Consider the following 25,925-nt stretch of genomic DNA (forward strand, 5'->3'; position numbering starts at 1 on the left):
ATAAGGAGACAGCTCTGGGAAAGAAGCTGTTCCTCAGTCTGCTAGTTCTTGTCCTGTGGCATCTGAAACGCCTGCCGGAAGGCAGGAGAGAAAACAGTTTGTGGGCGGGGTGAGAGGAATCCTTAAGAATACTGCGTGTTCGACGCAGACAGTGTTTCTTCTGGATGTCCTCAATGGATGGAAGTGGAGTCCCTATGATGCGTTGGGCAGTTTTCACCACCCGCTGCAGTGCCTTACGCTCCGCAACAGAACAGCTTCCGTACCAGACTGTGACAGTTCGTGAGGATGCTTTCTATCGTGCAGCGATAGAAGTTCACCAGGATAGCTGAGGACAGCTGGTTCTTCTTAAGTGTTCTCAAGAAGAACAGGCGCTGGTGAGCCTTCTTGACCAGGCTGGAGGTGTTGGTGGTCCAGGATAGATCCTCCGAAATGTGGGTCCCTAGGAACTAGGAAAGGATGAAACAGGCTCAACAGCCATCCCGTTGATGTGGATGGGTTAGTGTGAACCTCTCCTTCCCTTTCTGAAGTCCACAATGAGCTCCTTGGTCTTGGTGTTGTTAAGGAGCAGATTATTGTCTGTGCACCACGTGGCCAGATGCTGGATCTCCTCCCTGTAGGCAGTCTCATCGTTGTTGCTGATGGGACCGATCACTGTAGTGTCGTCTGCGAACTTGATGATGGTGTTAGATCCATACACAGGCCTGCAGTCGTGGGTGAAGAGGGAGTAGAGGAAGGGGCTCAGCACACAGCCCTGTCGCACACCAGTGTCCAGTATGATGGTAGTGGAGCAGATGTGGCCTGCCCTAACATGCTGAGGTCTGTTGGTTAGAAAGTCCATAATCCAGTTACAGAGTGAAGTGTTAATGTCCAGGTCTCTAAGTTTGGTGATTAACTTTGAAGGTCTGACAGTGTTGAATGCTGAGCTGAAATCAACAAACAGCATTCGTGCATAAGTGTTTGTATTGTCCAGATGTGTGAATACAGAGTGCAGTGCTATGGAGACTGCATCATCTGTGCTCCTATTGCCACGGTAGGCAAACTGGTGTGGGTCCAGTGTGGATTGGAGAGAGTATTATTAAATATTTAAAGTATTTAAAAGTTTATGCTGTAGGGGTTATATATATATGTTATATATCACACTTATATAAAGCCATCAAGTTATATATATATATTTATAGAAGTTATTCAACCAGTGAAAATAGCTGACAAGAAGAGAGCCTACTTGGGGGGAAACAAATGCTTTAAAAATGAAAATGACATGAAATCAAAACCAACAAAAGATGTTGATCCAGAAACATGTCTTACTTGGCAAAATCATTGCAACCTTTTTTTACATAATTCAGATTTGGATTTATTATAAAATGGTTATTATAACAAATTGTAGTAGTTTTCTGTACTTGAAGCATGAAGTATAAGTGCAGGAAGTCACAAAGTTGTTATTAAAAAAGCTGTGCTCCTGAATTCTGCCTACAAGTTGTGCATTTGCTCTGTAAAACCCGTTCAGAGTACTCAAAACTTTTGTGGAAACTGATTACCTAAGATTTTTTAAGTAAACATACTTAAAAATTACAATTACACTAAACTTAAATATTTTTCTTTCCTTTTTTTATTTTAAGTACAGTGTACTTAAAACTTAAGTGTAGCATATGTAAAGTTATGTTTTCAATACTTATTGTTTTTATTTAAATACCACTTATATATATAAAATATTTTATTCAATAAAAACACTTCTGAATAACTCATAGCCTGATAAATATTTTAGTCCAAAATACTAAAAAGCAGCACACACAGAACTGCTGACATATAATTAAAGGGTCTTTATTTACCATTACATTCTTTGTCTATTTTGTAGGACAAAGCCATGGCCATGATTTTGCAACATGGCAAATCAAAATCAATAAAATCAATAAAATAAATAAGTAAATAAAGTTCCTTCCTTTAGTGCAGTAATTCCTTAATGAAGCAAAGACTAAAAAACCCTGGTAAGCACAAAAACTGATCCTGTTTTGTGAGTGCACTGAATACTTACATTCCATGTCTTAAAAAACTGTGGGTCATCTTCAAATAAGTATACTGCTAGGGCACGAAGAGCTACAGCGCGCTTTATGTTGATATCATGCACATCCTTGAAAGACAAGAATAACAATGAACAAGCAAGCAAAATTATTCTGGGTTCGATACTAGAGTTTTACAGTCTTTGACTTTAAATCACCTCACGATCATAAATCCTGAGGATGTCACGCAGCATCTCCGAGACTTTGCCAGTATGTGAAACTTTTTGCCTGTACATCTATACATGAAAACAAAGAATAATAGCATTTTAGTTTTCATGATTATAATAGATTAACAAATGCTACAGAGTCGACCAATGAGGCCAAAGCCAATGCACGTTTCAGTCATTGTTTCGTACAATTTGTACATTGCTTTGTAAACTCTGAAAACATGTTATTCTACTTCACTCAGTTGCTAACTTGATCTGTACAAAATTAGATAAATATTCGGTAACACTTTACAATACCTGTGCACAAATGTGCATTAACTCATGTTTAATTAATGCACAGATAATCACGAGTTAATGTATAATTCTGTATGATTCAAAGATTAAGTAATCAATTATTAGTTAAATGTGTCATAATGTATTAATTCCCTAATAACCCCTTTTATTAACTAATATTGTAAATTAATGTATTAATTACCAAAATGGGTTCAAGTCATGTATTTCAACTAGCAGTTGTCTGCTTTAATTAATCATTAGCTATAACTATATTACTTAACACTTAGTTAATAGTTCTGTGCCTCAATAAGTAAAGTCATAACATAATGATATCTTTGCTAATTATTAGCTAATTATTAATTAAAGCAGACAACTGGAAGTTGAAGTACATAGCTTTGACCACTGTGGTAACTAACACATGAATTTACACTATTATTTAATAAAATAAGTTATTAGGGAATTAATACATTATGGTACATTTAACTAATAACAATTTATTGATTACTTAATCTATGAATCATATAGCATGTTCATTAGTTGCTGATGTAGTAATCATTAATAAATTGTTTAGTTCTTCATTAATTATACATTAACTCGTGATTATCTGTGCATTAATTAAGCATGAATTAATGCTTATTTGTGCACACGTATTGTAAAGTGTTGCCAAATATTCAATGCAGGTTTACGTGTGAAGCTGCAAAAAAATATCCAAAGTAAACGAAAGAAGGATACTTACCAAGATCACGGACTCTGCATCCACTTTAGCCTACAAGGCTAAAAATATGTAAATGTTAATACGAGCTTGCCGGTGTCTCTACCATATCTAGTTTTCATAACTCTTACTATTAACTAATATTTCCAATATATTGCTAACTTTGCTAACATTAGCCTTAACGTAGTGGATAAAAGTTACAGCTAGCCGCAAGTTCATTAACAGCTGAAAGCAAGCATAAATTCGCATTTTTCAGAACAGATCGCTTAACAAAAACAGAATAAAAAAATATGACTTCCCAGACAGCAAGCAGCGTTGGCCCAGGGGTCAACCCTATGGCCCCTACATTTTCAGTTTGTACTGATGAAATGCATTTAGATCAGTGGTTCTCAATTTCAGTCCTGGGGACCCAATGCGCTGCACATTTTGTATGTGTTTTTTATTTAATACAGCTTATTCAGATCATCAGCTCATTAGACTCCATGAACTGAACTGAACTGAATGTGTCTGATAAGATAGAGTCACAGAAAAGGATGTAATGAGTAGAAGAAAATGAGTAGAAGCCAAAGCATAATGTGTATTTAATGTATGGACTGCAGGGTCAATACAAAAGCAAGAGTTACAATACAAGAGTTAGGCACATGGCCTCAAAGAGACTCGTACTTAAACCGCACAATGGGTCCTGGGCAGCATTCTAGAATAGCCATTAGATTGTGCACTGATCCACGCTTCGAAAACCTAATGGAAATATTAGACCATCTGGGACTTTTGGCATACTCTTTTCAGCATACTTTGCTTTAATCTAATCTCACATACTGTTTAGGATGAGGAGTATCTACACTGGGATGCAGGGCTGGTCCTGGGTATGTATGGGGCCTTTCAATGTCTATCTACCTGATTCACACATCAACTCACCCAACAGTTTATAGAAGCATCTCACTTTACCTTTATTACCTTTTTTGTAGTGAAAGATCGCACCACACCATGCTATGTTCCTTTTCTGCCATTCTCTTCATCTCTCTGTTTAATGTTGAAGGTGCTGTTGCATGTGGCTGCTTGCTTCTCACAGTCATGTGATGTTTCCTGGAAAAAAAGAATATTTAAAAAAATCAAAAGTCTTTGGAGAAAAGCCACAAAATGTAGAAAGTACAGGTATTGCCTGGGACATCTATATTAATAGCTAAAGCAAACAGATCCTCATCTGATGGTTCCTCTGCAGAAGCTGAGCTGGAAGCAGCTCTGTTAATATAAGTGTGAACTGTTAATAATAACAAGATAAATCCGTTAACAAACTAACTAAAATAATAAGTGAGATTTATGCCTGGAAGTGCTGATTTTAACATCCATGGAGGGATACAGTGGCACCGAATGGCATTGTTTAGTGTTTAGCCTACATGTATTTTGAAACTAATTTTTAACTATATTTCACTAACTTTATTATTGACACAGTATTTGCTATTTTAAGTCCAAATCAATTTCCAGTTGATATTCTCAAAATGGTTATTCCAGAATTTCATGATCTTAGAAGGCTTTGCTTTCTGTCACCCATCCCACAAAGCACAGCTGCTGTTACCTGCACTTTTGCAAAGTTGAACAGTACAACAATAAACAATATGTTCATGTAATCATATTGTGTAAATGTACGAAATTAACAATATTTGTTTATTTTAAACCAATAATTTGCGGACGCGGTAGATTAAAACCTTTGACAGCACAATCACAGCTCAGGTATGACTTCCATCACTTACAGTACAGTGCAAAACACTAGCAAAGCATAGAAAAAAGATGCCAACCGCTCTTACCTCTTAAGTCGAAATGGTGCAAATTGCGTGTAAAAAATAAAGACAGTGACGCACAAATCTAACAATCACTGTTATCTGGAAAAAGCCTTTTCTTCAAACAATTCGCGCTGTTGTGATCCCGCCCACAGATCAATCAGAATGCACGCTTTTTGGAACTTCGAAAAGGACCAATGCCCAGCTACATACTTATGGCGACTCGAGCCAGACGCCCGGCCAATCAGGAAGCACGCTAACTGGAACAAGTGGAACAACGGATGCACGCTAAATGGAACAAGTGGAACAACAGACCCACTGATCAGGTCCCAGATGAGTTTGTCACTTGTTGAGGTCCCACTGAAACATTTCCGTTGTGGACCGAGCTATATGCAGCGCGTTTGTTAGTTTGCAGCGCCTTCGTGTGTTCGCAGCGCGTTTCTGAGTTTGGTTGTGTTGTGAGAATTTGCAGCGCGTTTCCGTATTTGTGTTTGTGTTGCGAGGATTTGCAGTGCCTGTGTTGTCAAATTGATGAAGATGTTTTCTTAATTTGTTGTCGTTTTTTCTGTTTGCATGTGCTTTCTTAAGTTTGCAGCGCGTTGGCCTCTCTCGGCCACCGTAGTAAAGAGTGTTTTTTACAACTTACCAGATTGTCCGACCTCCTCACTCACTTTCTTCTAAGCAAGATCCATTTTACTCCTGTTTCTATAAAAGAACTAAGATGTATGGTACAGCTCCGAGTATCCACATACAGCAAAGATGATTTTGTCCAGGCCCGGCCCTATCCAATTTGGCGCCCTAGGCAAGATTTCAGGTGGCGCCCCATTGCATCGCAGTAAATTCCACTGCTAGTGTACATGCACTCATAAGAAACTTAAAAGCTTTGTCTTGGACATTCTTTTATTTAAATAAAGCAATTGCACATTCAAAATACTTAGAAATAATTAAACTGAACATATGAAATACAATATAAATAGCTTACATAAAGTATTAGATTTAAATACTCCCTAAATAAAAACAAGTGACATTAACTTATAAACAATATAAATACGGCACTGTGCAAAATAAGATATTAAAGAAACAAGTAGGCACAAAAAAAATGCAAGGATTTCAGGGCTTGCAAAATTAAAAAATCTCTGGTAGCCCTTCGGGCAGGTGCTTTTCAGATGTTGGTTGCACGAAAGTTAATTTAACTAGCCCAAATAATATATATATATTTTTTTTAAAAAGTATAGAAAATCAGATCAGGAGTCTAAATGTCAATCAAAAATATGTTCAATACACAAATATAAGCAAATATCAAGGAAGGAATTTTATTTCACTATTTAGTGTATCTGCAGATTTTTTAAATATCAATTTAAAGCAATTTGTGACCCTTTTGAAGAACTGCACAAGTAAAATTATCAGTATGAGTAAGACTGGACAATGAATGGTAGAATATTCAGCCATAAAATGGCATGATTTATAATTCAGATAGAGGTTCACACAAAAACAAAATATTTTATACAATGGCATTTCAGCCTTTATACCATTAAAAGGGATAAATCGAGTATATAATTTATTATATTTATTTAAAACATAAATATTACTGTCTTAACTGTTTAGATTTTTAGAAGGCACATTAACTTCTTTCATTAACGCTGTTTTATCAGGCATGAAATGAAAATGACAACGATACGTTTCTAAGGACAGTCGGTTCCCTTCAGATACATTCATATAAAGACATCAGTGCCGCGTTTTGAAACGTGCAGCGTGCATATTTATTCAATGACATCATTGCCTTTTGAAGTTTAATCCAGCCCTATCGCGATTCTCGTCTTTCCGGCCCCAAATGTAAGACCTCCTAAACTATAATTTCTTATACTAGACATTTCTTATACTATTTTACATATTTAAAACTTTTTATGGCCTCAAATTTGATACAACTAAATTGAGGAGTTTTTAAGGACCTGCAGGACCGTGTAGCAGGTAAAGTCTAATTATTCGGAAGAGGGGGCCGTGTTAGGCAAGTAGGCTATATTACTACTACTACTACTACTTAGTAGGCTTTGCTATGTAGTTAAATTAATGTGGGCTTATTCTTTTCTGAAGTCATAATACCAACTAGTTTTAAGAATAGTGCAAGTTACACTTTTTTCTTCCTCCATTTCTGGCGCCCCCTGGATGTACGGAGCCCTTAGCATTTGCCTACACTGCCTATGCCACGGGCCGGCCCTGATTTTGTCCTCCATTATTGTTTCGGATTTCTGCCTCCGTCACTACTAGAGCAAGCTCCTGATTGGTTAACGCGGTGCGAATTTTCGCCAAAGTTCTGATTTTTGAATGTGTCAAATGCCTGAAACGCATTGAACAAATTAAAATTTTTTACCTGTGTGGAACACTTCAACAGTCTCAGAAAATATATAAACAAAACCCCATTCCCATTTGTGAAGTCCAGTGACTAATAACTAAGGCATATTGCTAAGTTTAAAGGATTAGCTTACTCTGGTGACAAGGTCACACTTAGTTACGTCCATTCATTCGCTCTGTGGAGGCTTGATGGTATTGACATAAACTTTAGCCAATTCCGGCGAGCTAAACTGTTTATCCACTCCGTTGTACGTGACACGCAATCTTGCTGGATGGAGCAAATCCAAATTTCACTCCAGGAATAGAGCAAAGCTGCTGGCGGACATCATAAAAAGCTGATCGGGCTTGTGCAATTTTTGCAGTGAGATCAGGGAAGATGGATATTCCCGTATCACCAACTTTAAACTGTGTCATCTCACGCACGCGCTGTAATATCTCGACACAGTCAGAGTGGTAATGAAGTCTTGCCACAATAGCTTGTGGACACTGCCCTGGTCTAGGCTTCGGCTGCAACTTGCGATGTGATCTGTCAATTATGATGTCCTTATCAATATTGAGTGCCTCCTTAAGTACCTTGGAAACCACCGCAGTGGAAGGAAGTTGATCTTACGGAACTCCAATTATTCTTATATTGTTCTGACGAGACCTGGCCTCCAAGTCTTCACACTTTTCTTCCAATTTCACCACAGTAGCAGAAAGAGAGTCAACCTTTTCCTGTAGCACAGTGATATCATCCGAACAGGTGGCAAGAGACTGTTCCATATCTTTAACCGTACTTTTCAGTGCCGACATGTCAGACTGCATCGAGACCATGGTGTTAGAGAATTCCACCTTCACGGCTTGGAGCTCGCTTTTGATGGTTGACAAGTCGTCACCTAACATGGACCGTAATTCAGAGCGAAATATTTCTGCCAAATAACTGCGTAGCGATCAGAGTATTTCAGCTTTAAGAGACTGAGTATCTTTAAGAGACTATAGTCTCTGTAGTCGTATCGAGTTCGCTTCACTCATCCATCCTGGCTGTGTCACGCTCATCCGTGGGTGCACTTGCTGCGGCAGGCTGCTGTTGCGATGACAGTGCTTTATTTGCACCTTTGTTGGCTTTAGTTTTCATCTTCATTAAAGAAGTAGTTCACTTTCAGAACAAAAATGTACAGATAATTTACTCACCCCCTTGTCATCCAAGATGTTCATGTCTTTCTTTCTTGCAGTTGTAAAGAAATTATGTTTTTTGAGGAAAACATATCAGGATTTCTCTCTCTATAATAGACTTATATGGTGCCCTTGAGTTTGAACTTTCAAAATGTAGTTTAAATGTAGCCGATGATCCCAGTGATCCCAGCTGAGGAAGAAGGGTCTAGTGTAACGATTGGTTATTTTATTTTTTTTATATTTACAATTTATATACTTTTTAATCTCTACACAGAGTACACACAGAGCTAGACAAGAAGAGCATTTGAGGTTTAAAAAGTATATCAATTGTAATTTTCCTTTTGAAACTAACCTATTATGCTGGATAAGACCCTTCTTTCCTCGGCTGTGATCGTTTAAAGCCATTTGAAGCTGCATTTTGGAAGTTCAAACTTGGGGGCACCATAGAAGTCCATTATTTGAAGAGAAAACCTGAAATGTTCTCCTTAAAAAAAACATAATTTCCTTACGACTGAAGAAAGAAAGACATGAAAATCTTGGATGACAAGGGGATGAGTACATTATCTGTCAATTTTTGTTCTGAAAGTGAACTACTCCTTTAAACAGGATGCGTTTAAATAACAACACCAGTCCGATGGACACAATTATCGGCAAGCACTTTTAAGTACAGCAGTACATTAATACAGAAAATAATGGAATTCTGCAGGATCCCTTCGCGAACACGTCTTACTCCATAGCTCGCCTAACTGGAAGTCAGTATCAGGTTTTTGCTTGTGAATTCCTCTTTATTTTGCATCATGATCATCTCCATCCTCTGCCTGCATTCCTCCATTTGCTGAAGCAGACGTTTCTCTTTCTCTGTGTGTATCTGCCCTTCAGGTGTTTGTGATGAGTCTGTGTTTTATTCCTCAGTTTGGTCACTTGGTTCTATGAAGAGTTTGAGTTTGTCAAAAACTTTAAAGATTACATCTTAAATGTGTAATTTCTGTACCACGAGTGATATCAAATTAAATGAAAGAAATAATGTTTGTTTTTAAACTCATGCACATTTTGCATGTCTCCCACAAAAACAAAGATTTTTAACTCAAACCGTTGCAGTTTGTCAATCATATAATGGCAGTCAATGGGACCCAGGACTTTGAGAGTCAAAAAAACATACACAGACAAACCAAATTAAACTCTGCGGCTCGTGGCGATACATTGCGGTCTTAACACACGAAACAATCGGTCTGTGCAAGAAACTGAACAGTATTTATATTATTTTTTACCTCTGATCCACCGCAATATCCAACTGTCCCGAGCGTGTTCCTTAATGTCAATTTTTTCAACATCTCTGGAGTTATCAGGGGACAATATAAAATCAAACAAGCTTATTCTTGAAAGTCCAAAAAGAGTTTTGTTTTGGTTTGTCTGCAGATCATAAAAGTGATTTGAATTCGACTGTAATACAACAATTACCCTCTTTGTGATATTGTTTTTACATAATTTGCCAATTGTTAATCAATCCCTCTAACCATATTCCAGATGAGCTGGTAAAGATTTACCCAGAGGCATCTTGTTTGCTGTTTGACAAACTGGATCATTTTTTGTCAGGACAGGCTTTGATTCTTCAGAAATCTTCAGGTGAGTCTTTAATGCTCATATACTTTTGCTCTTCATGCATGAAGACAACAATCACATATTCAGACGCTCCTGCACCAAAAATGTTGTTAATGAGCTTGGAAGCATCTTTCTCTAGATCTGTAAATGAGCCAGATTTCAGGACTAGTAACAGGGCATGAGGTTCAGGACACCTGGAATGGAAATGTCTCCTCGTGTCTTGTTCTTGAGGCGAGAGAGCAGGATTGAACAGGTCAGGAGTGTTGACAACCACACTTCTCTCCAACACCTTTCCATCATGCCTCTCAAACAAATCCAGGTCTATTTAAAGTGCATCCAAATATGCCTACTTACCTACTATATAACAGGAAAAAAGAATGCGTGTAAAAAGAAGTATGTTCATAACCTAAAAGAGTATGTGAGAAATCCCTGGATGTTCCACTGCTTTAGCCCAGATTCTGAAGTGCTCATCAATGGATACTTTTCCCCCCAGAAGTCCACAGGAAATCAATACGTCATCATCATCAACGTGATTGAGAACCTCAATGAGGGTGTTAACAAACCAAAACATGGCCTTTACATCTTACAGGCCGTTGACTGCTCTCCTGCTCCACGTTCGGTTCTGCCTCAGGCTTTGCCTTCGCCCTCTGTGGCATATATAACAATATAATGTAATGTTCGCATTGTAGCCTGTTTGTGCCCACTATAGTGAGGGAACCACTGCAAACCTCTCTGAGAATTCTTAAACAAATAACAGCTTGTCCAAATCATGATTGTCACACGTGATTGTACATGTTTGTGGTAATAATAATGTTTTGTTCTCTGACATTGGGCAGGGGAGAGAGCACTTTTCCAGCTGATTGTTGTCAGATCACACTATACTTTCTGATTAGAGTAAAAAGGGCTGCTGCGAATGTGTTCAAAGTTATGGGCAAATTGTTGTATAATGACAGTGACAGTCCTCAATGACAGGCAAGTTATCAGCTTCCACCAAGAAGCAGGTTTCTATTAAAAGCATTCACGTTTCTAGCATGCCATTCAAATATGACACAGTCGTTTGACAGATCACACTTTTAGTATCATAATGCAGGGAGTTGTATGGAATGTATACCAATTATCAAGTCCAACCAGTCTGAGATAAAATAATACACAACTTTTTATATAGCACTCGAACACATTCACAGTAATCAAAGACGGCTAATACACAGTTTGTTTCTTACTATCTGAAGTACTTCACTGTACAGAAGTGACAATTGTGTGAAGATGGCCGATTGGAGCGGATCCTCCAGACAACATGGTGAGTCTCTTCATGTCTGTTTACAGTTCTTTGAAAGTTTATACACAAGACAGTGGATTCAAAATCCGAAAATAATAAGAGATATCATTTATAGCTCATGTTGTAAGACATTTCAGTACATTTAAGTAACATTGTTTGTTAGAGTAGAACAATCAATAATTTAATATTTAAAATAACAAAGATCTTGGAAGTTCGGCATGATTACACAAAAGAAAAAGCATAGAGGAACTTCTGAACTGGAAGTTTTACATTTTAACAAAATGTGTAATGAAACAAGATCCTGAAGATATGATATTAAGTGAACTGATGTTGGTCATTTTAAAAACTCTAAGACTGTCACTTTTCATAATGCTTTTGTCCTTAATAACAATTACACATTAAATTAATGATTCCCAGGAATTTAAATATTTAGATAATCAAAATATTCCAAGACTGAACTGATCTGTTAAATATATTGGTTCTTTGCTTGTGTAATGCATAGTTTCACATTCTTTTGAGATGAAGCCAACAGCAATACTATAGTCAAGTTAGAAGCTTCTGTGTTGTTGCCTCAGATCGCTGCTCAGTTGCTGAAAAATTTTGCATCTCCTCCAAATGTTGCGTTTGTGAGTAGGTATTATAGATTGCTATCTGTTTGTGTAATTTCAGTGTCTATGATTAAAGAAGAGATGAGAATAGTGCTGCTGGGTTCACATGCAGATGTTAAAGCCTCCTGTGGAAACACAATCTTTGGGCGAATGTTGTTCTCAGAGTCGCCGTCCTCCCTGGATTTGTTTGAGAGGCATGACGGGAAGGTGTTGGAGAGACGTGTGGTGGTCATTAACACTCCTGACCTGTTCAATCCTGCTCTCTCGCCTCAAGAACAAGACACGAGGAGACATTTCCATTCCAGGTGTCCTGAACCTCATGCCCTGTTACTAGTCCTGAAGTCTGGCACATTTACAGATCTAGAGAAAGATGCTTTCAAGCTCATTAACAACATTTTTGGTGCAGGAGCATCTGAATATGTGATTGTTGTCTTCATGCACGAGGAGCAAAAGTATATGAGCATTAAAGACTCTGAATCTGTAAAGTCTCTACTGCAGACCAGTAGACGTCCACACCATCATCTACAGAGGAATGGAGACCAATCACAGGTGCAGAAACTTCTAGAGAGCATCGAGAAGATGGTGGAGGAAAAGGGTGGCCATCATCTGAAGATTTTTAAACAGTCAAAGCCTGCCCTTCCCAAAAATGATCCAGTTTGTCAAACAGCAAACAAGATGACTCATGGTAAATCTTTACCAGTTCATCTGAAATATGGTTGGAGGGATTAACAATTGGCAACCATGCTGAAAAGAAACAGCTAAAACCAGCCTGGTTTAAGCTGGAAGTAACTGGTTTTAACTGGTCTCCCAGCCTGGCTTTAGCTGGTGGTTTCCCAGCCTGACCAGCTAAGACCAGCCTGGCCAGGCTGGAAAAGTGGCCAAAACCCCTCTAAAACCTGTCTTCTGACCAGCTATGACCAGCTAAAACCAGCCAACCAGCCTAGGCTGGTTTTAGCTGTTTTGTCACCAGGAAAATTATATAAAAACAGTATCACAAAGAGAAACATTGTTGTATTACAGTAGAATTCAAATCACTTTTATGATCTGTAGACATAACAACACAACACTATTTTTGTATATTCAAGTTTTTGCAGATGAGTGAACTAGTTTGATATTATGTTGTCCCCTGATGACTTCAGAGATGTTGAAAAACAAAGATATTAAGATAATTTATTTTTCTGTCATGTACTGCGGGATTACATCAACTATACACTATACAGCTATACATATATGTTAAGTTTTACATTTGAAAACTGTTTCGTTGTAATTACTGGATATTTTTCTTCATCTTTAGAGGGGTTCCAGCAAATGCCGAAAAAACCTGGAAAACTTTCACGATCACAATGTGAGTTTTGATAAAGAAGATGACAGTTCGTGACAATTAATCCATGTAATTTCTGACAGGTTTTGCATGAGTCTCTGTTAGCCAGTCATTGATTCCTGAAACACTGTTCCACTTTAAACACTGATCTGTTTGCTTGATTGACCTGACATGTCAACTTCTAACTCAATCAATCACAGTTTGAAAACAGACAGTGTTTCTTTAATTTCTTTTGATATCACTGGTGGTGCAGAAATGACACGTTTGAGCTTTGATCAAAGTCTTTCTTTGATCTAATCTTTATAACTTAAAGTTTTTGTAATCAACATTAAACACTTTTGTGTTTGTGATTAAAGCAACTCGCATCAAGAAGAGCTTGGAGTGTGTTAGGATCGTCCTGATTGGTAAAACTGGAGCAGGAAAAAGTGCAACAGGGAACACCATTCTGGGATGCAACATGTTTAAGTCACAGGCCAAAATGAAGTCTGTTACCAAGACCTGCCAAAGAGAGCGTGGTATGGTCTGTGGACGACCCGTAGCTGTAGTGGACACACCAGGACTCTTCGACACAACCATCAGCAATGAAAACATCCAGCAGGAGATCATGAGATGCATTGAACTCTCGGCTCCTGGACCGCATGTGTTTCTGCTGGTCATCGCGGTCGGCCCGATCACACAAGAAGAGAGAGAAACCCTTCAGCTCATCAAGATGACCTTCGGACAGAAAGCAGAGATGTACACGATGGTGTTGTTCACACGAGGAGACAATCTCACCGATGAAAGTATTGAAGACTTCATTAAAGAAGGAGATCCATACATCCAGAAACTGATAAATGACTGTGGAGGAAGATTTCATGTGTTTAATAATAAACAGAAGGACTCTGTTCAGGTTGTGAGTCTGTTAAAGAGGATTGATAAGATGATGTGGGAAAATAATCCCAGTTTCTTCAATGACAAAATGATTCAGGAGCTCAGTAAAGACAGAGAGGAGAAGATCAAACAAGAGATGGCAGCAATTAAAGCCAAATATGAGTCTGAAATCCAAAAAATTAAAGACCAACTAAAAGAGGAAAAGGCGATAGGAAAAGTTAGAGATCAGCTTATGGAGAAACTGGTGAAATATGAGACTGAGGACAGAATAACAACAGATACTGAACAAAAACAAGTGGAAAATAAATACCATTCTGAGAAAGAGTTACAAAAGCTTTCCGGAACAACAGATCTGGATGAAAAGAGAAAAGAAACAGAACAAGGAGCAAGAGGAAAAGAATCTGAGCAACATAATCAAAAATTTAAACGTTCTGGATTACTGAGAAAAAGTACAAAATATGGGGGCAAAAGAAATGAAAGGAGGCTGCCAGAAAATGAAGCAGTCCATGGGATAGAGAAAAGGGAAAAAACTAAATGTACAGTCAAGGATGAAGACAAACCCTTCATAGAAGCAAAAAAAGTGGAAGAAAATACAGGCTTGCCACAAACACCTGAAGGGCAGATACAAACAGAGAAAGAGAAACTTCTGCTTCAGCAAATGGAGGAATGCAGGCAGAAGATGGAGGAGATGATGAAGCAGTACAGTAAGGAATTCGGGGAAAATGAACAAAGAAATCCTGGTACCACCCCAAAGAAAAAACTTAAAAATCCCTGTGTGCATCAATAACAGACATACCTGCACACAATAAAGACATTTAGTAACTAGTAATCAGATTTTAATGTCATATTTTTGATTAACATCAATATCATTTATTTATTAATAACTACATTTATTAGTTCAGACAAATCATGCTGCTGTGGCCCTTTGCAGAAAATATATAGAAAAGATGCATGCATGGAAAAACATGTAGAAACTTTCCATTCCATTTTAGTCAAACTATTTGCCAATATTCTTTTTTTTTATCATTAAAATGTCCAATAAAAATATGAATCAATGTAGTCCATGTTAAAATTCCCCATGTTTTAAACAGTTTTAACTACCTTCTAGTTTCATCATTGATGATGCTCGACTGAGAGATGAATCCAGAGTTTCAGACTTAAAAACGAACCACTCTTGAAGCTCGACTACAGTACACACCCTAATTGTGTTTTAATATAAATTTAGAATTAGATTGACAATGACTTAATTGTGTTAAAAAATATAAAACTAATACAATTCTGTGTTTAAACATTTGTATATGAAATTAAACAAGAAACATGCAATTCTCATGGCCTCCACATGGATTTTTTCCTCAGACCTGCAACTGTGCTTTCAGTGTCTCAACCTGAAATAGCGTCCAATGCAGGTAGGATTCAGATTTTGTCAAATACAAGCTACAAATAAACTGTTTCTTCAATCCATCTTAGTGAAATCCCACTATTGTCAGTAATAAATGTGGCCTATAGTGTTTAAAACAGGGGTCCTATTTTAACAATCTAAGCGCATGGTCTGAAGCGCATGGTAAAGGTGCACTTAGGACATGTCCAAATCCACTTTTGCTAGTTTAACAATGGAAAAAATGGTTGTTGCGCCAGGTGCATGGTCCAAAGGGGTTGTACCTATTGTCTTAATGAGTCAAACGTGTGGTTTGAGTGTAACATGCAATAAACCAATCAGTCTCTCATCTTCCATTCCCTTTAAAAGCCAGTTGCGCTTGCACCATGGCAGATTTGCTATTTACAAGGCAGAATTTGCAAGAGCAAAGACTGCTTGTGCTCAAGGTTAAAGCCTCTTTTGCTTTCCATTCTTTAATTTTTAATATTTGGCATGTTTGTGTGCTGCTGCGCATCCCAGTTTGTGTAATAACAATGTAACAATAACAATGTAAAAAACAATGCACCTGAACACACCTCGTTTTCAGTCAGACCAGTCAGATCTGTTTAGCCCATGGGTGAACAGATGGGTGCAAGTGCACTTGCTATTTAAACAATGTAGCACTGGACAAGAAAATTATAGCTGCGTTGGGCTAACACTAGGAAAAAAACACTTGCGTTGCATTGTGCCGAGTGTACGATAGGACCCTTGACAAAACGTAGGCTATGTAAACTATGCCGTTGTTAACATTAATGTCACGGTCCTTTTGGAGAGAGGAGGTGAGGACTCAAATGCAATAAGTACAGGCTCTTTATTTAGAAAAATAAACAATAACAAGGTAACAAGATGGACAGGGTCCAACAAAAGACAGGAGAGAGCACATGGCAACAAACAAACACACTACAAGCCATGTGCTCACACATAAACACAGTGTCCTCTGGTGGCCATCTTTGGTACACCAGCTGACAACTGTGACAGAACCCCCTCTCTAAGGAGCAGATTCCAGACGTTCCACAGTCCGAGGCACAAAACAAGAGTCCAGAAGGGAGGTGGAGAGGAGGCGGGAGAGGAGGCATAACAGGGGGAGGGATGGTGGGTCAGTGTCGAAGCCGGGGAAACAGGCCAGGGTGGTTTAAGCCAGGGAGGATCGGGAGGCTCCGGAACCCTGGCAGATGACCAGGTAGGGACAGAGTAGAGTTCAAGAGTTGGCGTTGCTGCCTCGGGGAGATCGTGAGTGGGACCCACTGCATCCGTAACATAGTGCGCGGGCACTGCCGGTACGAGGACATCGTGAGCGGTAACCACCGCCTCGGGAACATCATGAGTGGACACCACCACCTCGGGAACATCGTGAGCAGATACCGCTGCCTCGGCAATATCATGAGCGGACACCGCAAGCTCGGGAATATCGTGAGCGGGCACCGCCACCTCGGGAATATCGTGAGCGGGCACCGCCACCTCGGGAATATCGTGAGTGGACATTGCCACCTAGGGAAGATCGTGAGCGGGCACCGCCACTTCAGGAAGATCGTGAGCGGGCACCGCTGCTTCCGGAACAAAGTGAGTGGACACTGCCGCCTCGGGAACATCGTGAGCGGGCAGCGCTGCTTTGGGAAGATTGTGAGTGGTCAGCGCTGCCCTTACTGACATCAGTGGAGAATCCTCCACACTGCGTCTCAACCCAGGGTGCCCAGAAAATGACCCCAAAAACCTGACAGTGGCCGGCACAACCTGAGGATGTTCTGGAATGGCAGCCGTCCTATGGAGGGGCACTGTGGAGGCTGTCTTGTGAAGAGGCTCCCCATGAGAAAGCCCCTCTCTTTGCAGTGCTGAGTGCCTCCCACTGCAGACGAGGTACTCCACAAACTCCTCAAACGACAGATGTTCAGAGCCTAACATCCTCCAGTGGCTAATGGGATCATCAAGGGCATAATTCAGCAAGTCTTTCAGAGCAGAGTCATTGTAGCCCAGCCCCTCTGCAGCACTCCTAAATTCCAGGTCAAACGCCCTTAGATCCATTCCCCGTTGATGGAGGGAGCTCAAAGCTTCAAGCTGGAGCATGCGTTGGTAAAGTAGAGTGCAGACATTAGAGGTTGGTGAATGGTGCGAGCCCTTCCTCTGATGAGTCTTCATTTTAGCTGGTTTGTTGTGTCACGGTCCGTTTGGAGAGATGAGGTGAGGACTCAAATGTTATAAGTACGGGCTCTTTATTTAGAAAAATAAAACAAAACAACAACAAAAACCATCCCAAGGGGGAAAACAAACAGGCTGGCCAGGATGGAGCACAGAAAGAACAAGCTGACAGTAACATATTTTCATACATCTAAGTATAAAGTATAACCATCATAGGACAGCAAACACAGGGAGACTAAATAGGACAGGTAATGAGGAAGACACAGGTGGAGCCACTGAAACAATCACAAGGTAACAAGATGGACGGGGTCCAACAAAAGACAGGAGAGAGCACATGGCAACAAACAAACACACTACAAGCCATGTGCTCACACATAAACACAGTGTCCTCTGGTGGCCATCTTTGGTACACCAGCTGACAACTGTGACAATTAAAAACAAAGAACAGTGTAGCTGTTTACAAACCTGTTGTCTAAAGAGAACATTTTAATTACATGTTTTGCTCCAAATTCATTTAATGACATCAGTCGAGTGTTTGAAATAACTTCCTTTTGTGATCTGACGTGGTTTCACATCACAGGATGAGGCAAAATCATTATTTTATATGCAGTATTATATAAAGTGATAAAGGTTGTTGATTAGCATTGCGTTGCATCTATATTTTATTGTTATAAAAATACCCGATATGGCTTGAAGAACAGAGATAAATCGTACAGATATGTAGCTATATATATTAGTTAAATCGCCTCTGTCTGAGTTTTACTCAGCTATGCGAAAGCGTATATCTTTAGGGATTTCTTGTATGAATTAAACATTATATTAGGCATGTGTGCACTCACTAATGCTCACAACACCTTATTTTTGGTAGCTTGAAATTAGGAATAATAATACTTCTCTCTAAGAGCTTTTTCCTCTCTCTCAGTGAATGCATAAGATTTTCTAACAACAAAAAAAAAAAAAGATTTTTAATCATAATTTATTTGATAATAAATCCTTATACCTTTCTAAACATTTTTAGTTAGGAATCCTGCATGTTAATAGGCCATGCTGCAGTTTATGTCAAACATATTGATAATCATTAATTATTGTTTTGTTTAATGTTTTTTATTTAGTAATAATAACAATAATCAGAATTAGTCTTATTGATAAAAACAACATTTTGGCCAAATTGTGCAGCCCTACAAACAGGCACAACACCCAGTGGTATTTTTTTAATCTTTAAAAGTAATATCCACTTTTTAAAATCAGGTCATGCTTAGCTTCTTGTCAATGTGACGACACACGACAGAGGACGCTCCCACAATAGTAGATTGACATGAGCGCCTTACCTTAGACCCGCCCTCACCGAGCTGAAACAAGTCTGCAATTGCCATTGTGTCGATTTAGGGTCAGGGGAAGACAAGAATGTCTCAGATTGAGCGAGTGAGGTGTTCTGTTGTTGGATGTAATAATGAACATAGCAGTTGCATTTACTCCCGACATCTGAGCTGCTGAAGACGCAGAGGATTAATGTTACTTTCGTTTTTAAAAGGAAAGCGCCGATTCCGATCTACATATGCGTCTATGTTTGTGAAAATCGTTCCTGATGCAGCTTCACCCACAGCAGAAGTGAGTATAAAGGTTTTTTACGCATCTTTGCAAATGGCCTTTCTTAATAATGTGCTTGTTGGCAAGTTTCACCTCTAAATGCCGCTAAATGCAGCTAAACTAAACATCACGTCTCATCATCACAGGCAGAGAGGGGTGGGGCGAGCAGAGCTTATTTGCATTTAAAGGGACCATGCAATAAAATGAGTTGATATTTTGCAGAGCTGATTTTGACAGGGTAAAAGGGTGTGTTACATTAAATAATTACAGACCCGGATCTAATGTCTAAAGCAATAACGTTTTTTTTCTTGTGATCATCAATAAATCCTTAAAAACAAGCACAATAGCCTGCATTTTTATCATTTATGAATATTAGTAGGCCTATGTTTATTTTGTTTATGCTCTGTTTATTTTATTTAGTTTTTGTGTATACTTCATTTATATTTTATTTGAGTTTCATGTGTATCTGTTTACTCAAGCTCACTTGCACTCCTATTTTTTTTATTTGTTAACATATTTTTACGTTTGTTGAATGTGTTACAAATAATACACATTCACACTTAAAAATTAAAATAGTCATTTTATGTACTTTCTCTTCACTCGTCAAATTTTAGTTTTTTTTTTACACTATGAGCAAGTTTATAATGTTATACTATTTTTCAGGGTGTAATGTGACAAAAGGTAAAGGTTTTTCATCAAAATCAAAATCATAAGAATCATAAATCATTTTTCCAAAGATATTCTTAAAATCCCTATTTATTTATAACTAAGTTTATGTACCTAACTAATTCAAACAAGCTCAATGTGCGATAACAAACTTGGCATGATGAGTACCAGGCGTACATGTGTAACATGCAAAACCTGATTGGTGCATCAAACAAGCACATGCCCAGTGGCCATAGCTATATCCCTTCTACCCTTATAAGGATTTTCTAGAAAGCAGGTTTTGTGACATACCCGGATATGTTTAACAGTATAAGTCAGCTGATAAACTCAGGTTTTGTTCCCAAAACGGAAGTAACCTTTAGGTTATGTGTGTCATTCAAATATACCATTTGAATATTGAAAAAAAATGTACTGGTAATGTATTTCTAATGCACTGGCATGTCCTTAAAGCACATTAAAGAAAAGCTTAAAATATATTATAACTGTAGTTCAAGAAGTATAAAAGTGTTTTTGAAATTAAATGTATAGAAGTACAATTAAATTACATTAATGGTACTTGACGTGGTTCTATTTTAACAAGTTTTAGCAAATATTTAGCTAAATATATTAAAATATATTGCCATTAGCTTAACACTGATCTTAAGCATCTTAAGGAACACTTAACATTTTTGAAGTTGTTCCAAAATAACACATTTAATATGCACTTATTAGTGCATCAATGTTAGTACACCTTAATGTACTTCTTTTTTTATAAATACATATTATGCTTATGAAATATCTATTTATTGGGGGAGGCATTAATATGTCTGATTTGATTTATTGATTTATTTGACAATTTAATTTTTTTTCAAATACCTGTATTATAGTTACTTTTGAGTTGAAAATATAATTTATAAAAAATAAAATGTAAATAAATAACATCTTTCAGTCAATAGAGAGGGCCATGTAGGCCAGAATGTGGGAATAAAAAATCTCTGTTTAATTTGACAGTATAAAAATTATATATATATATCAAATAATTTTTGTCTATTGAAGTACACACGCAGGATTTTCCTTGAATTTTTTGGATTTCAGACTCATATTTTGCTTTTATGGCTTCCACTTCTCGTCTGACCCCTTCTTCTCTCTCTCTAATCTTCATGTGTCTGAATGCTCTCTCTGCCTCCTGAATCATTTTGTCATTGTAGTAACTGGGGTTATTGTTCCACATCATCTTATCGATCTTCTTTAACAGACTCATGAGTCCTTCTGTTTATTATTGAACACATGAAATCTTTCTCCACAGTCATTTATCAGTTTCTGGACATGTGGATCTCCTCCTTTAATGAAGTCTTCAATACTTTCATCTGTGAGATTGTCTCCTCGTGTGAACAACACCATCGTGTACATCTCTGCTTTCTGTCCGAAGGTCATCTTGATGAGCTGAAGGGTTTCTCTCTCTTCTTGTGTGAATGGGCCGACAGCGATGACCAGCAGAAACACATGCGGTCCAGGTGCCGAGAGTTCAATGCATCTCATGATTTCCTGCTGGATGTCTTCATTACTAAGGGTCATGTCAAAGAGTCCTGGTGTGTCCACCACAGCCACAGGTCGACCACAGATGTCTCCACTCCCTTTTTGACACGTCTTAGTCACAGATGTCATTCTGGCCCGAGACTCAAACACGTCACGTCCCAGGATGGTGTTTCCAGCTGCACTCTTTCCCACTCCAGTTTTTCCAATCAGGACAATCCTCACACACTCAAAGCTCTTCTTATACCTCATTGTGGCTGTCAAATCACAAACACAAATGTTCTCATCACAATCAAAGCAAACTTTTTTGATAACATAATGCTGAAGAGTCACCAAACTTGATCCTGGAGGGCCGGTGTTCTGCAGAGTTTAGCTCCGACTTGCCTCAACACACCTGCCTGGACCTTGATTTGCTGGTTCAGGTGTGTTTGATTAAGGTTGGAGCTAAACTCTGCAGGACACTGACCCTCCAGGACTGAGTGTGGTGACCCCTGCTGAAGAGGGTTACTTCTGCACCACCAGTGACACCAAGTGAAATGATAGAAATAATGGCTGTTTTCAAACAGGTTTCCAGAACAACACGTTCTCGTTCTCGTTCACGTGTCACAGATTGTTGGTACCCTCAGGGTTTTTTTTGGGTGGGACTATTTGTTTAAGCAACCAATGGAAGACAAAAGCAGCATTCTATGCAAAAAAAAATTCTCACTCCCAACTCGTCACATACTGACGCTTGGTCAGGACCCTATGGAGTCACTTTTTGAAGCACAGGGTAGCCCTTTAGCGCCATTTTTCTACATCTGCTCTAAATGAGAAACTTTTGGCATCACCAAACAACTGAAAGTAACAGAGTACTGTGCTTCAAAAAGTGACTCCAAAGGGTCCTGACCAAGCGTCAGTATGTGATGAGTTGGGAGTGAGAATGTGTTGCCCAGAATGCTGCTTCTGTCTTCCATTGGTCACTTAAACAAATAGTCCCACCCCAAAAATGGGAAGGCCTTCTGCATGACTCGTGTCTGAAGCATATATCAAAAAACTACAAATTACTGGCCAGCGACAACCTATGATGTCACTATGACTTGTCGCTGCCTGCACATCACCGCCAGCATGACCAAAGAACAAAAGGATGCCGGTAGAACACAACATCCACTTCTTCGTCTGAAGTTCACATCCGGAGCATGGCGAAGGGACTAGAGGACACAGTGTCTTGTTCCCTTCTCAGGGAACCATGGTTACATATGTATCCTGAGACATTCCCTTTCGAGGAAACATCGAACTGCATCCTCTAGGTGTCACTTGTGGGGAACGGTATACCCACACTGCCATGCTGAGGGGAGTGCATGCCAGAACTAAGGCAAGCACTAAGTACCTACTCCACCAGGAAAGGGAGCAGCCCCATTGATGTCTAAGCGGCTGTCAGTGACCCTACCTTACGGCCAAGGAGCCTGAGCTGCGTACCCAAAACTTACCTGTTGGGGTCAGAAATCCAAAACCTGGGTAGAACTTGAAGGCTTGGAATCAAAGAGATTCCTTTAAGGGGATGCGGTCAAGCATCTAGGAGATAACTAGACATTGGCCTGTCACTCAGGGGTCTACTGACAATACCACAGGAGCATAGTTCAGCAGCAACACCCTGCATCAGGGAGCATACGTGGAGTGGGGCCCAAGGTAAGAACCGGGGCCTAACCAACTCAGAGAAAGGAAACAAGGCTGTAGCGTGTAACCCTTACCATACAGAATTTTAAGAAGGAATGCAAAAAGCTAATGTGCGTGCTTACCACAATGTGTATTTTAGGAAGTGCACAGAGACTAGCGTGTGCGTTTACCAAAACATGGATTAGAGGAGTACTGTTCACAGAAATATGGGGAGATCAAAATGTGAGTAATGAATGCCGCAAGGGTCCTTCAGAGCACATGTACCTCATAAAATCTTAAATATGAGGGAAACAAGCAGGCTTATTATGACAGTAACAGGACTGGCTCTGGAACATTATGCTTATGTAGTGCAGTATCCAGCTTTCGGCTGAGAGGGGAAGTCAAACGCTTATGATTGAAGAGGCAGCAAAACCTGGAGGCAGAAAGAGGCCTCACAGGCCGCTGCTGCTGAGCCAGGGAGTTCTAGGGAGTGGAGAATTCAACCCTCAGCAAGAGGGGGAAACCCTGAGTACTCAAAAGACCCTCCGGATGCATGGAGAAGTTCACCATGAAACAGCCTAGACAGGAAGGCCAGGAGAAGCCAGTCCCTCTGAGATGAGGGGAGCAAGGCTAAGCTCAACCAGCTAAATAGCAAACTTATCAGGGAGGCAGCAAGCGGGCAATCATCTGATGTTATTGCCACGGAGCTCAATGGAGGGCTCCTCTCTTGGTTTTCTTTCTCAAACTGGGAGCAATAGGTTTCATAGCTTACCTCTTGTGAGAGGGGAGCGGTTCCTGGCTCGACCATAAGTAGCTGTTACCTCAGAAGAGACCTGAAGAGCTATAGTTCCTTAGAGCCATAGTGATCTGGGAAGGTTTCCACAGAAACACTTCTCACTTGAATGCAGGTGAAGGCAGTGCCCTCAAGCCCACTCTTCAGAAAGGCAAAGCACTGATTCGACCATAAGGGCAGTGTGACAGAGAGGCCCAAAGAGCCGCTGTTGAACAAACTGCAAAACGGTGGTTTAAGCGAGGAGGAACACCTAGTCCGCCCAGGGTCAACAAGCTCTTTAAGAGACCCTCTCCGCAGCGAGGGGAGCATCGTCATGCCTTGCCAAGGAGGCCTTTGAATTCATCCCAGTGTTGCTGCAAAAAGAGCAGCAGCATCCCCAGCCCTCGGGCTGTGTCGAAGGTATTCTTTTGAGGGGGCATAAGCCACTACCAACTCTGCTAGACCTGTGCTTACTACCTCGATAGAAAGCACGGGCCCTGTTCTTAACCAGGCCCGCAGAACCTCGAGAACAAGGGCCTAGATCTGTAACTGCTGCTCCTCAGAGCACTCAGAAGGGTTTCCTCAGAAACACCTTTTACTCGCACCTTGGTGAAAACATTGTGGTCAAGCCTACTCCTCTGAGAGGCGACTCACTACATCACCATAGACGGTATGAGGTAAGGTATGATCACTGGGTGGATACCCCGAAACAGGACGCCCCTCAGGGAGGCATGCAGATAAATGTCTCATTCAGGTGACCTCTTAAAGAAGTCATCGGATACAAAACGGGGGGAGGGATCGGAAAAAGTCCTCGAGTCCTCCCATGTCATTAAGGATGTCTATATCTTTCTTTCTTCAGTTGAAAAGAAATTAAGGTTTCTGAGGAAAACGTGCAGGATTTTTTGATTCAATGGAGATCAACAAGTTGAAGGTCCATATTGCAGTTTTAAAGCAGCTTCAAAGGGCTCTACACGATCCCAGATGAGGAATAAGGGTCTTATCCTGCAAAACGATTGGTAATTTTCTAAAAAAAAAAAAAATTAAAAGTATATAAATGATCAGTTGTTTTGCTAGATAAGACCTTTATTCCTTGAATGGGATCGTGTAGAGTCCTTTGAAGCTGTATTGAAAATGCAATTTTATCCTTCAATCAATTGATCCTCATTAAAGTCCACTATATAAAGAAGAATCCTGGAATGTTTTCCTCAAAAAAACTTGATTTCTTTTCGACTGAAGAAAGAAAGACTTGAACATCTTGGATGACATGGGGGTGAGTAAATTATAGGGACATTTTTATTCTGGAAGTGAAATAATCCTTTAATTCCTCTATCCATATTTCAGATGAGTTTGAGGTAAAGGTTAACTATGATGCATCTTACTTGATGTTCGGAAATGATGGCCTCCATTTTCCTCCACCATCTTCTCAATGCTCTCCAGACGTTTCTGCACCTGTGATTGGTCTCCATTCTTCTGTAGATGATAGTGTGGATGGCTGTTGGTCTGCAGTAGGGACTTTACTGATTCAGAGTCAGAGTCTTTAACGCTCATATACTCCTGCTTCTCATGCATGAAGACAGCAATCACATATTCAGATGCTCCTGCACCAAAAATTACATTAATGAGCTTGAGAGCATCTCTGTCCCGCATTGTAAATGTTCCAGACTTCAGGACTGGTAACAGGGCATGAGGTTCAGGACAAAAGCGATGAAGCTTCTCCTCAGGTCTTGTTCTTCAGGCAAGTGAATAGGATTGAATAGGTCAGGAGTGTTGATGACCACCACACGTCTCTCCAACACCATACCATCATGACTCTCAAACAAATGCAGGGAATCCAGGGAGGGGGAGGGGGGCAACTCTGAGAAGACATTTCGTCCAAAGATTGTGTTTCCACAGGAGGCTTTTACATGTGCTTGTGACCCCAGCATAACTATTCTCATTTCTTCTATAGTCACAGACACTGGAATTACAAGAACAGCTTTTGTGTAAACATAGTAACCTTGCATTCAACATTTGAAACAGATATTTTTTTTACAATCTGATCTAAATTATACAG

General features: G+C 39.6%; 1 pseudogene; it reads right to left on the reverse strand.

The window, feature by feature from the left end:
• Positions 1 to 18,071: 18,071 nt before the first annotated feature.
• Positions 18,072 to 25,519, reverse strand: LOC141286985 (GTPase IMAP family member 9-like; annotated as a pseudogene).
• Positions 25,520 to 25,925: the final 406 nt, after the last annotated feature.

Source organism: Garra rufa, chromosome 15 (assembly GCF_049309525.1).
Source record: "Garra rufa chromosome 15, GarRuf1.0, whole genome shotgun sequence".
NCBI lineage: Eukaryota > Metazoa > Chordata > Actinopteri > Cypriniformes > Cyprinidae > Garra > Garra rufa.